At 42.7% G+C, this 14390-nt stretch overlaps 1 protein-coding gene across 7 annotated transcripts in view; it reads right to left on the bottom strand.

Annotated features, from left to right (window-relative positions):
• lrp4 (low density lipoprotein receptor-related protein 4) overlaps nt 1-14390 on the bottom strand; it is a 472786-nt gene that overhangs the window by 430063 nt on the left and 28333 nt on the right. The gene's annotated exons all lie outside the window — the stretch shown is intronic.

Below are 14390 nucleotides of genomic sequence, written 5' to 3'. Positions count from 1 at the left end.
TATCAGAAATTCAATAAACCGCAGAGATAAATAACTCAGCTGCTTAGCTGACAATGAAATCCCAAGCCACATTCAAAATAAGGAATGGGATACCCAGGGGCTGAAAAATTAACCTCAAGAAACTGGCAAGAAAATAATGAGCAGATTCTTCCAGTAGCTGCAGCTTTGCTAACACTGGTTCTAAATTTGAGAGATTGCTGGTACATTGGCAATGAAACAGTTGCTACATATGAAGTTGAGTAAGCCTATAATCACCCACAATCAAAAAGACTGTATGTCTTAAACCATAGGAAGTGGATACATTATAGTAACCAATCAATGCCTCACAATTCTGTCAGTGAATTTGTGGTGAGAATTTCTTTTCTTTTATCAATGTACTAATTCATAATTTGTTATACTTACATGGATCTTAAAGGTATTAGCTTTGGCTCATTGGTAGCATTCTCACCTCTAAGTCACTCCAGAGACTTGAATATATACTCGAAACTGACACTTCAGTGCAGTATTGAGGGAGTGCTGTACTGTCAAACATGCCATTGTTCAGATGAGACTTGAAACCAAAGTTTGGGATGGATATAAAAGATCCCATGGTGCCATGCGAAGAAGACAAGGAGTTCTCTTCAGTGTCATGGCTAATATTTACTGCTCAACCAACATCACTAAAACTAATTATCTGGTCACGATCTCATTTCTGTTTGTGGGGCCTTGCTGTGTGTGAATTGGCTGGTGCATTTCCGACATGACAACAATGACTGCACTTCAAAAGTACTTCATTGACTGCAAAGCACTTAGGGACATTCTGTAGTCGTAAAGCACACCACATCAATGCAAGTTCTTTCTTTAACATACTTTTGTTATGGACAGCACTACAAGAAATCTATTGTCCATCTTTTGGTATGCTTCATTGTGATTGCTTGCTAGACCACTTCAGAGGGCATTGAATCAACTACATAGTGAGGAAACCGCAGGCTAAAGCAAACATGGGATTGTAGGTTGCCTTCGTTGAAGAGAACATGAGAGAACCAGTTGGACTTTTACAACAATATGCAGTTTTCATGGTCATTTTGTTTGCTATTGCTAACACACAAATCACTAGATATATTAAATCCAATTTCACAACTTCTCATAGTGCAATTATGAAATCAATGAAGGTCATTTTGAATGTTTGTCTAAAAGGGCCAAGACGTGCCCAAAGGTAAAGCATGGCTACCTGACCTGAACCCAACAGGACTTGACGACATGTGTCAGGTTTGGGTCGGGTCGGGTCACTCTTCCGGGTCCGGCATTCAGGCTCGGTTTGGGTCGGACAAAGTAACAGCCAGGATGTCAAGGCGGGAAACACTCCGCACTAGTCTGCAGTGAGCGATTCCATCCAAGGTAGAGCACAACCTCTTCAATAAAGTTGATTATATTCCGGTGGTTGGGTCAGGTCGGGTAGGGCTGGGTGCGGGAAAAATTAAAGGACTCGGGCCGGGTTGGGCTCGAGTCGGCTGTGGTTCTGTCGGGCTCGGGTCGGGTTTCATTTGCAGACCCGAGCAGGCTTTTACCAGACGGTTGCAGCGACAGATCTGACCAATCCTTATGGTTGGTCCTCATTTCTATACTATTGGTAAGCTGCTCATACATTTCAAGCAGCTCGCTTACTGAAGAAGCAGAAAAATCTGCTGATTCTATCAGAGCCCAACAAGTGTGGGGGAGGGGCATGCTGAGGGGCAGGCAATCCAAGGGGAGGTGCCACACTACACTGTCCCCATCAAATACTCCCAGCGCAGGTACAAAAGAAAACTGGGTTGCTGCTACCTAATTGGGACTACTGAGTGCAGCAACGAGCCTCAGCTGACAGTGCTGCAGTCAGTTGCTGGAGGTGCTGCTGGAGAGGGAGAGCTGAGGAGAGAGTTGCAAGACTTAAAAAAAAAAGGAAAAAAAAAGAGAATAAAAAAAAGGGGAGGTGCCACAGAGGAATGAGAATTATGACCCTCAAATTTATAGGACCAAGGGGAACATTAATGGGATGCCAATAAATGCCCAATTTTCAAATGCCAGCCATTTCATTTATGCTGGAAAAGGGAACTGGCAACAGTTGAGAACATCCCCACTATTATTACGTTGTCAATCCAGTGCCATAATCATTACACTATCGTGATCTGTCTTTTTTATATGCCGATCTCGAAAAACAGCAAAAGCTGAGAAACAGATTCAAAACGGCTGACTTAGTCTTCAAAAAGGCTAACAACTCAAATACAGTCTTGATTATAAGCCAATGATGTAGGAAAGCAAGTAGTTACATAGGATTTGTAGCTTAAGCTTTAAATATAGCTAATATTCCTTCACTTGTGTTAAAGAAATAAAAACAGCACGTGAAAGCCTAAAGTTGGAGATTCGGATGTTGAAGGCAGCACATTGGGATACATTTTTAGGAAATTCTAGAACATCCACCCAGGAAAACTTTGAGATTGTACATTAAAAATTAAATATTTTGGTTAGTTTTAACCATGTTTAAATTTCACAGTTGACAGATTTTTAGTTTCTATTTCAGCAAATAAGATATTAACAAAGAAGCAAACAATTCTAGGAACACTGCAGTTATGCTTTAGTTTTTTTACAAACCATTAAGTTTTGCAATGAAACATTATAGCCACAATGCTTTTGAAATTCCACATGCATGCTATTACATTTCTATGGCGAATGCTCTGGATCTTGCAACTTCTGTATTTAGGTTTAATTTTCATTTAAATAAGTTGATGGCGCATCAGGAGGGCACTTGAAAAAATACTATTTAGCTGTAAAAATGTTTTTATTCGTTCGTGGGATGTGGGCGTCGCTGGCTAGGCCAGCATTTGTTGCCTATCCCTAATTGCCTTGAGAAGGTGGTAGTGAGCTGCCTTCTTAAACCGCTGTAGTCCTTGGGGTGTAGGTACGCCCACAGTGCTGTTAGGAAGGGAGTTCCAGGATTTTGACCCAGCAACAGTGAAGGAATGGTGATACAGTTCCAAGTCAGGATGGTGTGTGACTTGGAGGGGAATTTGCAGGTGGTGGTGTTCCCATTTATATTAATTAATTATATTATTTATATGAAAGGAAAGGAAAAATATATTGTCAATTGTAATAAAAGTGTGTTTCCTAAAAATGATTCCAAGTGTGGAGGCAATGAGGTTTAAGGAAAGATAAGAGAAAGTTGGGCTGTACAGATTAGAGAAAATGTTAAAGGGGGACAGTAGTTGTTGAGGTACATTAAACAGTGAAAATGAGATAAGGTAATACAGTAGAATAAAAAACATTAGGAACATTCTACATGGGGTTCAATGTTAGGCTAAGTGAGTTGAAGTACTAGAATAAGAAGCTGTGATGGAAACAGTAGCCTTTCTTCCTTGATTTCTTTCTTTTTTACCGTTTCGACTAACATTAGACTTGTCACAGCACAGGTGTAAACAATGTCATATGATTGCATGACACAAATATGAAGCCATAGCAAGCAAAAACATATTCCTCTCCCTGAACAAAGATGGTTTAAAATGTAATGAGGGATGGCCCACAGAACCTAAGACAAGCTAAAAGAAACAGCTCATACCTTGAACAACTTCTGTAAAACAGAAGTGAGATTTCCAAGAGCTTTATTTTTAGGCCCTGCCATGGCCAGAATCGGAAGTGGGTGGGCAATAAAAATAGCCCCATGGGTCGGCATGCCAATTCCCTGGTTCCGTCCTGCCCCGGGCCATTTCTGCGGAGATGGGATTGGGGGTGGTTGCAGGGCTACCCGCCAGCACGTGGCACATAGCCAACACAGCTAGTTAAGGGCCACGTAAGGCCATTAACAGAAGCCAACTGGGAATTTCCAGTCAGGCTCCAGGTCCTTGCATTTGGCGAGAGCCAGTTTAACTACTTAGAGGCGGCCTACACTGGTGGCCCAGCTGCAAAAGCCATTTTTAAATTTAAATTTAAAGAAGCTGGAGAGAGGGTACCTCCATTTAGAAGCGCCCTCTCCCTCACTTACCTGCCATCACAGCCTGCTGCTCCTTTCAAGCTGGAAGGCCTCAAATTGGCGGTCCAAATCTGAGAGCCTGCCCACCGTCCTTAATTGGATGGTGAGCCTGCCCTCTGGCCAATTATTGACTGCTCCAGGGAAAATCACATTGATTGACTTCCCCACACAGTGAGGGTTTCTGTCCCACATTTCAGCCTGACAGCAGGGTTCAGAAGCCCGCAGAGAAAATCCTGACCCAGTGTTCAATGTAGACAATTTAGTAAGCTTCGTAACTAGACTCAAACATTCTTCTTCCAAGAGGTTACAGTACAAGTCATCAGGATAATTATTAACTCACTGTCCAAGTAAAGTTTCAGACATGACAAAATATTTGGTCACATCATTGTGGTTACCTTTATAGGATTTGCATTTCCAAACAAATTCTTTTTAAATATCTGGATTTCCAACCATTTAAGAGAAAACTGAAAGCTTCTTCAATGGCCTTGCAGATGCAGGTGCTGCTGCTCAGTGCATTGTTAAACTGGACAAACGGCAAGGTTTGAGGTTTGATTTCTAGTCTGTCCTCGGTTAGCTGATCTCAGCTTGAAGAAGCATTTGGGATGCTACGATTGGCTTCAGAACCCCTGAATTAGGTCAGAAAAAACGATAAAGCGAAGGTTCCTGCCACATGTAGGCATCGCCAAAGAATACCAATGGTGGAGCAGAGGGAGGGATTGCCAAGCAGATGACTGGCTGTGGAGGAGCAAAGGTGCAGGCAGAGTGTTATCAGAAGGAGATCATCAGTGTGACACATTACTAATATAGTAAATGAACAAATTTCCAGCAAAATAGCTAAATCAATTGCTGCAAAATTGACTATAGCAGTCAATACAGCCAACAACTATAACAGATTATTAATAAACATGAATTCCTGTCATCCAAGACTCCTTGCAGTCTTTCCCACGCTACGTGGAAATTTTATCCAATGTGACAAGAATAACCCAAAATATTTCACTCCATTGGCATTCCATGAGATACTTAACTCCTCTCACTAAATATTGCTCAAGATTCAGGTCTTTTACTTACACAGCAAATAAACTCCAAGGCAGTCAAAATGTCAGGATCAACAGTAGGTTCAAAACAAAATTCTAAAAACGCTAACTGCTGCAGCTATCTAATATCAATGATAAACAACAGCTGACATCAAGTCTGAATCTGCAGGTACTAGTCTAATGTGGTTCTGTGCCTGGACTTACTGATCTCTTTTCATCATATATTGGATAACAGTACAGCTTGATGCCGCATGGAAAGAATTAAAAGCCTAAATAAAAAAGGCCTTTGAAGTTTTGTTGAGTTAACTATTTTTCTTTATCTCATCCTCAACTACAGGCACAATCTGGCATAATTCTCACTGCATTCCCTGGTTCATTAAGACACAGGTGGTGTTGTTATTACAGCTGTGCACACTGCATGTGGGCTGTAGCAAGTGAGAACACAATGGCAGTGGCACACTACAAGAAGAATTTGCACTCCATAGAATTATATTTATTTTAACAATTTCAACAGCCACTGTAATTCTGTAATATAAAAGTAATCATAGCATAGCTTCAAGATCTATAGAGCATTCAAATTGAAAACAACAGGATTACAAATAGTTCAATAAACCACGACAGAATATGACCTTGAAAACCTATACTAGTAATTTCTTTGATGTAGCTACCTCAGAATAGCTTATATAAATTTACACAAGATTATTAACATACATCATTTTTGCAGATATAATTGCCTGGAGTTTTATTCTCGGATTCCCAAGATTCTTTTTCTGCTCAATCATTCAAATTATTGAATGTGACAATAAAAGGATATATGAATGCTTTCACTGACAGATCCCTAAGATCAAACAAAGTTATTAGTGACAGAAGTGCAATGCGCCTTTTTTGTGTTTTTTATATACTATTTTACGAATGTAAAAACCATATTATTTACTTTTCCATCTATTAGCTGCAAGCTGGAGCATCAAAAAGCTGGACTGAGTGAATATTTTTGTTTTAACTTTACTAACTGCCCTACTGAAGTTTGTGTGTACTTTTAGAATGTTTATATTTATGAAGTAATTTAATTACAATGTTTTTAAATCTGTGTTTTGTAAGAAAAGTACAAAATAGGGAGCACTCATGAATTACATAGAATTTACAACAGAGAAACAGGTCATTTGGCCCAATAGGTCTCTGCCAGTGTTTATGCTTCACACAAACCTCCTCCCACCTTACTTCACTCTATCCTTCTATTCCTTTCTCCCTCAGTTACTTATCTAGCTTCCCCTTAAATATATTTATGCTACCACTCCATGTGGTAACAAGTTCCACATTCTCACCACCCTCTGAGTAAAGACGTTTCTCCTGAATTCTTGATTGGATTTCTTAGCGACAACCTTATATTTATGGCCCCTAGTTGGGCTCCCCCATATTAGAATGTTAAATATTCAGATAAAAACAGTTCAGGCCTGATATGCATAGCTACATACTTATTAGTCAATAAATCAAGGCCAATGCCAATGGTTTCCCCACAAAGGATACAATTATGAATGTTCATGTGCATCAGTGAATAACAAGCGCCAAATGTCTAACTTCTGCAATTGCCATTTTTATCCTGAAACCTGCACCAGCCAACAAGGTACAACATCTGTTCATAATAAACTACAGAAGACGACACTGCTGCTCATCCCAATAAAGAATGTAATAGAAGCAGCGTGGGAAATCCCATTAGACACTCTGTTGTTCCATAATATCCCTAAAATATTCCAGCAATTCCAGCCAGAGGCTGCAGTCAAGTGACTGGCAAGTTTAAAAACAGTGCCCAGTGAATTTCAAGCTATCATCAAATCTGCAGCAGATATGACAGTCTTATTAGTTTAGTGAAAATAATGCAATTAATTCATGAACAGTGCTACAAATCCAAATGAAAATATTAACATGTATGTCCAGTAAACTTCTGTAATTTATAGTATGCTTTCTATTATAGTAAACTTTAAATGTAATGCTTTTTAAAAAAATCTGTTGCCAAGTTCCAGTTAACTGAACAATCATTCACTTCAAAGGACGTGACTATATTTGCCATAGTCTGAAAGCAACAAGGCACCAATCCAAGCCAGGATTCTCCCTCCCCCCACAAGCATCATCTACACTAAAGTTTGTAGCATAAAGCCTCTGTTAACACCAGGAGCAAAACTAAACCACTGACCAAGCTTTGTCTTAGAAAAGCACAGATACTGGTGTGGTGATCTGTGGTCTTCCTGCGACAGACTCTCTCTTTGATCTGCGGAATCAAGCTGCAGGCAAAGGAAGACACAGGGAATTTGATGTAAGAGCGCTGATTCACATCTGCACAGCTGGATTAAAGCAATTTGAAGTCTATAGAACTGGGACAATACCCACATGAGTTTATACAGCAGATATAAATGTCAACAGGAGACTAGATGAGAACACAGGGCTAACTGAAAAACATTTTAGCCTTCCTGGACTGTAAATGGTTACAATGTCATTATGTACAGCAGTAATATTTAACCTCCTGTAAGTAAACTTGACTATAAGTGCTTCACTATGAAAGCAATGAGGAAAAATATGTTACATTAAAGAGATTCATTGGCTTATTATTCAGACAGGTTTAAAATAAACTAGAGGGTAGCATTAAATGTTACGGTTGTAGTTTGATTTATGGTCACTGTTAGCCAGACAGCTTGTGCAGGAAGGTCAGACATTTTGAAATATAAAATGTAGAGCAAGAATATATATGCGCAGGAATGTATCACATAAAAAGCTGATCTTAAAAAGCATGCAATACGAAATCCAACGATAGTGGTTTCCTGCAGTGCCGGGCTTGACCTTTTCCATTGCGCTCTATCTATCACACATTGGAAGGTCAAGAGCGAAACAAAAGCCAGTCTCAGCTCCCTTTCACAGCTTCAGAAAATAGACACCCACAGCATCCCTTTGAACTTTGCAAATTGAAGGTTGGCAGAATGAACAAAGGGCACATCTATTTGTCCAGGGCTGCACAACCAGAATAGCTGTCACCGACACCACAGGAAGAAGGTGCAACCAATTTCACAGAAAGTACCTGCAGGGGGCCCAGATCACTAGGCGACGCAAGGCGTCGGAGGGGAGATGAAAATTGGATCTACGCTTTCTGCAGATCATGCATCTTTAATAACCACATGGCAAGATAAAGTTTTTTAGTGAGAATTTCAACAGCACACAAAAGAACACTGGGAATCCAGCAATAAATCCTTTCGAAGCAAACGCAGTGGAGCTCTCGTCCGATCATTTGTTTTCTGTTGCCAGGCAGCTTACCTCCAATTCCTATCACACTACAGCCTTCTATCAGGCTGGCTCTCCACTTACTGTCAACTGTATGGCATTGAACAGCAAAAGCATAATTTCTCTCCATACACTGGTAACAATTAATTTGGCAACGTATCTTATTTTTTTCGATCTTTTCCCAAAGTCATGGAACTAAATACTCAGCCACTCGAAGTTTCATCCTTTATGTGTTTCAACTTTTTCACATTTGTGAAATTATCTGCGTCATTCTTGGTTTACCTCTCTTCCAGTCAGCTTGTTTCACTACGTGAAATGACACACCGTACAGCTCAGAATATTAGATGTTTTTACCACATCAGTCAGGTAACACTGAAAAAGAAACTACAAGTAGCTAATACAATTTAGGGCGGCACAGTGGCGCAGTGGTTAGCACCGCAGCCTCACAGCTCCAGGGACCCAGGTGCGATTCTGGGTTCTGCCTGTGCAGAGTTTGCAAGTTCTCCCTGTGACCGCGTGGGTTTTCACCGGGTGCTCCGGTTTCCTCCCACAGCCAAAAGACTTGCAGGTGATAGGTAAATTGGCCGTTGTAAATTGCCCCTAGTGTAGGTAGGTGGTAGGGAATATGGGATTACTGTAAGGTTAATATAAATGGGTGGTTGTTGGTCGGCACAGACTCGGTGGGCCGAAGGGCCTGTTTCAGTGCTGTATCTCTAAATAAAAAATAAAAAGAGAAAATGATGGAAACACTCAGCAGGTCAGGCAGCATCTGTGGAGAGAGAAACATGAGCTACGTTTCAGGTTGATAGCCCAAAGTCATTGATCTGAAATGGGCTGAATTTTCGGGACCCCTGAAGTCAGGAATGGAGGCGGGGGCCCATAAAATACTGGCGCCAGGCAGCGTGTCGATTTCAAAGCACCGATCCCATAGCCAGCAATAATGATCAGTGTTGGGACAGGAATCCCACTTGCCCTCCAATTGAGGCCAATTAACATATTTTAGAAGCTCATTAAGAGCTTGTCAGAGGCTGACCTTTTAATTTTTAAAAAAACGGACAGTTTATCTGTACTTTCAGAAACTGAAGGGAGGTGGGTAAAGAGCAAGGAACCAGTCATGGCTGCCCCAGGGTTTCATTCCGACCCCATAAGAGGGTAAATGGGGCAAAGGGGAACTGGGCACATGGCACAGGTGGCAGGGAGAGTAGGCACTTAGCACCTGGGCATTGAATGGGGTTGGCACCCCACTGACATCACAGGGCAGCAGAGGAGGGGGCAAGGCTGCTAATCACAATAGGACGACCATCTTCTCAGAAGAAAGGCTCCAGCTGGCAATGGGGCACGACTGTCAGATTTTCGGCCCAGTGGAGATTAGGGGCAACACCCTTCACCAGGAGGGGCAGAACCCTGGGCATCACGACGGCATGGGAGAGGAAAGAAGAGCAGGAAAACAATGAAGGCCAAACCCTCAAAACAGGATCGACTGCTGGCTCTTCAGTGCATTGTAGGAGGTACCATCTCCCAGATGAAATTTTAAACTGAGGTCACATATGTCTGGTCAGATGGACATTAAAGATCCCAATGCATTATTTTGAATAAGTGCAGGAAAGGTGGCCTGGTCAACATTAATCATTCAAGCTAAACCATTAAAACAAGATTATCTGGTCATTATCTCATTGCTGCTTGTGAAGCCTTGCTGTGCATAATTAGGCTCCTGTTTCCAAATATAACAGGAATGACTGCACTTCAAAAAGTACTTCAATAACTGCAAAGAACTTTGTGACATTCGGAGGACATGAAAGACGCTATGTAAATGCAAGTTTTTTCTTTTGAAGTCGTAGAAACAGGTATTCTTCTTCGAAAACCAAAATGTTTTAACAGTTACCAGTGCAGAAGAAGGTGGGTAACACTCCCTTCACTCCTCCCTTCGGTTCATCATTTGTTTTTTCATGACAAATGGATTACAATATTTACATACTAATTATTGAAATGTTTTAATTAAAGAACAATAAATAATCTGTAGAAAAGCTTCTCCAGTGAAAACAATTACAAACATTTAGAGTTTTCACCCCCACTCCTGCCCCGTTCTTCCTTACAGATTAAAAAACAGAACTGCATACTGATTTAGCCAACCATTCTTTTGCATCTGGGACATGGGTTCAAATCCAGATCAGACTGTTGTATGAAAGTCTTCCCTGTATGCAAGAATCAAATGTTTTAGCAGTCCCCAGTGGGTGTTTGGAACATCTCTCACTATAGAAAGAGAGATGCAGTTCCTTTCACACAAAATAGAGCAAATCGGGGGAGAAAAGTTGTTTGAGTTGTACAGGTTACTTAGTTAAAACCAATCATACAGTGTATGGGTAACAAGATATAGCTTGTAATCCCACTATGAGCAAGCCCTCACCACCTCATGTCTTATTAATAAGAAGAACCTTTTAAACATTCCTGTTCATTTAACATCCAAGGAAAGAAGATCTCTGAATGATTTAAAGGCTATTTTCTCTCCCACTGATGATTGTGATATTTTGCTAATTCTGCCAGTGTCACGGAAACTGATCTATGAGTTAAGACTGCAACACAAGACTTCTATTTTGGGCCTTTAGAATGCCTAGAACACAATGTTCTCAGAGTACTTAATCTGGGAACTCATATTGCCTGGAATGGTCGAGGCCTTATTCAACATATTTCCATTTTAAACTTCAATGCAGAAGTGGTAGAGAAATTGACTTGCTTGATAATATGTAGGAGGCCTTTACAAAATAGTGAACGGTCAAGAAATCCGTATGACACATTATAACAAGGAAACTGTATTTAATGTCCTTGGGACATCCCAAGTGTTTCAGTCAATGATTTACTTTTGAAGTGTAGCCACTATTGTGTTAGTTATCAAGTAGCATTAAACACTGCTACACCCTTCTAACTACCTATTAAATTATAACAAAATAATTTTGGTTATTAGTCACGGAACATGTCAATTCTCAAAGTGCCAATAACCAGAATGTTGTCAGATACTATGGGCTGTATTTTTGGAGCTACCTAAAGACAGGAACGGAGGTGGGCGGGGGACTTTTGGCGCAGGATGGCATGTCATTTTCAAGACCCTGATTCCAGGCAATAATGAACTTTGTGGGGGGAAGGTGAGACAGGAATCCTGCTCTCCCTCCAACTGAGGCCAATTAACATAGTTTTGAAGCTTGTTAAGAGCTTGTCAGAGACTGACCTTTTAATTTTGAAAAGGACGGGCAGTTTACTCGCACCTTCAGAAACAGATCAGCAGAAGGCAGACGGGTAAAGGAATGGGGAATAAAAACAAGAAATGCTGGAACCACTCAGCAGGTCTGGCAGCATCTGTGGAAAGAGAAGCAGAGTTAACGTTTCGGGCCAGTGACCCTTCTTCGGAACGGAAAGGAATGGGGAGCCAGTCATGGCTGCGCCAGAGCATCACATCGGCCCCTTAAGAGGGTCAAAGGGACAAAGGGGGACTGGGCACTTGGTAAGGGGTGCCCTTGGTGCTACACAGGTGGCAAGGAGAATGGGCACTCAGTACCTGGGCTTTGAACGGGGTTGGCACCCCCTGGCATCACAGGGCAGAAGAGCAGGGGGCAAAGCTACCAAGAACAATAGGACGGCCATCTGCCCAGAAGGAAGGCTCCAGTTGCCAATGGGGACACGAATTTCAGATTTGGGACCGAGTGACGATAAGGGGTAACATCCTCCGCAGGCAAAGCAGAACCCTGGGCATCAGGAGGACACAGGAGAGGAAAGAGGGGCAGAAAGGCAATAGAGGCTAAACCCTCAGCACAGGATCAACCACCGAAGACGGAACTACCTGGAGATGACCAAGACACAGTGCCACAGGAGACTACGTCTCACTAGGCAGATGATCACAGACATCTATGCTCTCATCGCCGAAGACCTTGCACCTCGCAGCAGTGGTTGCCATGCCCTGCCAGTAACTGTCAAAGTCACTTGAACTTCTTCACTTCTGGCTCCTTCCAAGGATCAACAGCGGACCTTAGTTGCATCTCAAAAATGGTTGCACAGCACTGCATCTCACTGGTCACTGATGCCCTCTTTGCCAGAGCTGGACAGCACATTCAATAACGATAGACATGGCCTCGCTTTGACAGAGGGCATTGTGTTTCGCCTCCATCACTAGATTCCCCCAGATGCAAGGCATCATTGATTGCACCCATGTGGCTATCAAAGCACCCAGCAACTGGCCAGTGAGATCCATCAAAAGGACTTCCACTCCCCAATGTCCAACTGGTCTGCGACCACAACAAGAGCTTCTTCCTCTGTGTGTGCACTCATTTTCCTGGCAGCTGCCACAACTCCCTCATATTCCACCAGTCCAGCCTGCCTCAAATCTTGACTGCAATACCCAAAGTGCATAGATGAATCTGACTGGAAAGGGAAATCCCTTAAAGAGATGGCTACCCACCCATCAACAGGAGCCCCAGGCAGAGGCACAGAATGAAACAACCAATGCCACCTGCTCAGCAGAACAACCATTGAGCAGGTCATCGGGCTTCTGAAGATGTCATTTGGGTGCCTGGACCTGTCGGCTGATGCCCTCCATTACCCTCCTGCAAGAGTCTCACAAGTTGTTGGTGGTCTGCTGACTCTCCATAACATGGCCCTCCAGAGAGATGTGGACCTTGAGGCTGGTGAGGTCCTGGAAGGAGACAGCTCACCGGGGGAGGAGCAGAAGGTAAGAGATGAGGAGGAATTAAAGGCAGAGGGAGATGATGCTGAACAGAGAGGTGCCCCTGTTGCACATCAAGGTGGCCTTGTCCTGCCACCCTCTGGGAAGAGGACCTCCCTCCTCCCCCTCACAGCCTCCAGTGTTAAATCCGGAGTGGGCTTGATGATGCAAGGGTCTGCCCTGCCCTGGTGCCAGGCCTCTGACTTCCCCGTGACATCTCACTTCCCTCTGGTGAAGTGGAAGGCTATAGCACAAAAGCAGCGCTCTCCCAAGACAACCAGCAGCCTCAGTGATGGCTGCCATGAGAGTCTAAACGAGTCCCACACTTCATTTGACCCATCTCCATTCCCACCCCCATCTCCATATCAATTAAGGGCTCACCCCCGTGAAAATCTGAACTTTAATCAGTTTCGCACCGGAGGCGGGTTTTTGACCCAAAAAAACAGACCTGGCTCCTGTTTCCTGCCTCCTTGGCAAAAATTCAGCCAGTCTTTCAGAAAATAACATTTTGGAATACAGTATTACAGTAATTTCAGGCATGACACAGTACTGAAACTGCTCTTATCAAAGTCACAAATGACATCCTATGTAACTGTGACAAAAGTAAACTATCCCTCTTTGTCCTTCTCAACTTGTCTGCAGCCTTTGACAAGGTTGACCACACCATCCTCCACCAATGCCTCTCTCCACTGTCACCCAGCTGGGTGGGACTGCTCTCATCTGGTTCCCTTATCAATCTAATCAAAGCCAAAGAATCACTTACAATGGCTTCTCTTCCTGTTCCCGCACTGTTAGCTCTGGTGTCTCTCAAGGATCTATCCTTGGCCCCCCCCCTATTTCTCATCTACATGCTGCCTCTTAGCGACAAAATCCAAAAGCACGGCATTAGTTTTCAAATGTATGCTGATGACAACCAGCTCCAACTCAAAACACTTCGCTTGACTCCTCCACTGTTGTTAAATTATCAGACTGCTTATCTGAGATCCAGTATTGGATGAGCAGAAATTTCCTCCAATTAAATATTCGGCAGACTGAAGCCATCGTTTTCGGTCCCCACACCAAATCCGTTTCCCAGCTACTGACTCCATCCCTCTCCCTGACAACAGTCTGAGATTAAGCCAATCTATTTGCAACTTTGATGTCACATTTGATCCCGAGGTGAGCTTCCGACCACAAATTTGCACCATCACTAAGACCACCTATTTCCACCTTCATAACATCGCCCGACTTCACCCGTCTCAGTTCATATGCTGCTGAAACCTTAATTCATGCCTTTGTTACCTCTAGACTTGACCATTGCACACACTTCTGGTTGGCTTCACACATTTTACTCTCTGTAAACTTGAGGCCATCCAAAACTCTGCTGCCTGTGTCTTAACTCGCACCAAGTCCCGTTCCCATATCA

Source organism: Heterodontus francisci, chromosome 14 (assembly GCF_036365525.1).
Source record: "Heterodontus francisci isolate sHetFra1 chromosome 14, sHetFra1.hap1, whole genome shotgun sequence".
NCBI lineage: Eukaryota > Metazoa > Chordata > Chondrichthyes > Heterodontiformes > Heterodontidae > Heterodontus > Heterodontus francisci.
This window is presented reverse-complemented; position numbering and strand designations above follow the sequence as displayed.